The sequence below is a fragment of the Fukomys damarensis genome, unplaced genomic scaffold (assembly GCF_012274545.1).
Source record: "Fukomys damarensis isolate Sample0158 unplaced genomic scaffold, DMR_v1.0_HiC HiC_scaffold_14, whole genome shotgun sequence".
Classification (NCBI taxonomy): Eukaryota; Metazoa; Chordata; class Mammalia; order Rodentia; family Bathyergidae; genus Fukomys; species Fukomys damarensis.
In genome coordinates, this window is record NW_022900926.1 from 17,592,148 (window position 1) to 17,594,299 (window position 2,152).

The following is a 2,152-nucleotide window of genomic DNA, read 5'->3' on the forward strand; positions in this document are numbered from 1 at the left end:
TACTACCAAAACTGCTATATACATTCAATGCAATGCCAATTGAAATTCCAACACTATATTTCACAGAACTAGAAAAAAGAATCCAAAAATTCATTTGGAACCATAAGAGACCTAGAATAGCAAAAGCCATTTTAGGCAACAGACACATGGCACCAGGTATAACAATTCCCAATTTGAAACTATACTACAAAGCCACTGTGATAAAAACAGCATGGTACTGGCAAAGAAATAGGCCTGAGGATCAGTGGAACAGACTGGAAGACACAAAAACAAACCTAGATGTACTCAGCTACCTCATCTTTGACAAAGGAGCTGACCATCCTCAGTGGAGGAAAGGTAGCCTCTTCAATAAATGGTGTTGGAAAAACTGGATGTCAACCTGCCACAGATTAAAATTAGACTCTTATCTTTCATCATGCACTAAATTAAAATCCAAATGGATTAAAGATCTAAATATTAAAACAGAAACATTAAACTTGCTGGAAGGCAAGTTAGGCAGAACTCTGGAAGACATTGGTATAGGAAAAGACTTTAGGAACAAATCCTTTCTCTTTTAATTGTTCTCATGTTTAGCCCATGAGAACTATCAAATATTTTTTTTTCATCTACTCATTCCCTACTCCACCTCTAAATCCATCATGAGTTGGAAAATTTCACAAATTGGAACTTCAGGAATAATTGTTTTCAGTGAGATATCTTATGTTGTCTGAAGACTACATATAATTTATTAAGTAAAACATTTTGGCCTAGGGTTTTTCAGGAAATTTTAAAAATCATTTTTCTTTCATCATCATGGGTAGATTGTAAAATGAAAACAATTTTATTCATTAAAATTGATGTTCTATTTTCCCAAGAAATTGTTCACTTTATGTTATGTTGTGCTCGAATTTACCAAACATAGAATTATTTATGTAGTTTTCTGCAATACTGAAATTCTTATTACAAATATAGTGCTCCCCTTATCCTATTGTTTATTCTATCACGGTTACCAGAGGCTTGTTGATCTATTAGATAATCCTTGATTTTGTTGATCCCATATATTTTGTTTTATTTGGGCCTTTTTATTTGTTTCTCTTATCAATAATTCCTTTCTTCCATGTTTTTATTTGATATTTTTGATCTATTAGTTATCAATTGCTCATTATTTTCAGCCTTTCTTCTGTTTGTATTTAAGCCTATTTTTTTCTGTGAGTGCTTCTATATCTGTATTTTACATGTTCATAGATAGTATGATTATTATTTTGTTCTAATTTTTACTTTATGATATGATTTTTCTTAGAGATAAAATTATCTAGAAGAGGCTTGTTGATAACTTAGCTCTAAAAAATTGTCTAAAAGGATGGATATGTATTAATACATATGCATAATTGTACTGTTTGTTAATACTTGTTTTATGAAGTGTGCTCAGTGTGTATAATTTTCCCTTGGCATCCATGGATGAATGGTACCGGGACACCCCATAGATGACACAATCCATAGATCATCACATCTCTTGTATAAAATGTGTTTGCAGATAACCCACACATCAGATATATATATGCTCCATGTGTTCTGTAAACAACATGTGTGCTCAGTTTCTGGGCACAAAATTTTACATCTACTCACTGAGTAAAGCTTGCTTATCATATATTAAAAATAATATATATTCTCACAAATTAATTTTTTTCATGTCACCCATTGAAGGAAATGGTGCTAAAATGCCATACTGTGATGGAATACTTATAGCATTTTCTATGTATTCTTTTTAATGTGATGTTGAGAATCAAACCGAGGTCATTGCTTGAGCTAAGCATACGTTTTGCCACTGCATTACATACCCAGTCCCCACTAGGTATTTCAGTATTTAGATTATTTTCATTGGGGGCTATGTTTTTAAACACATGCAGGTTCAGCTTTGTTGTATTTCTCGATTAGTTTTTCCTGATAGCAATATAAAATATTTTTCCCACTATTTTGCAGTTTATACATTAGGGCTACATTAGCTTTGCTTTAAGAATATTTTCCAGGTCTGACATTTTCTATATTTTTATTTACATGTGTTCATTGCATTTTGCTGTGTCTTATCAATGACATTTCAATGATTTGTTTAAAATCTTATAAAAGAAGGGTAACTTCCACTTCTGCTCATACAAAACATAAAGCCAAAACCTGG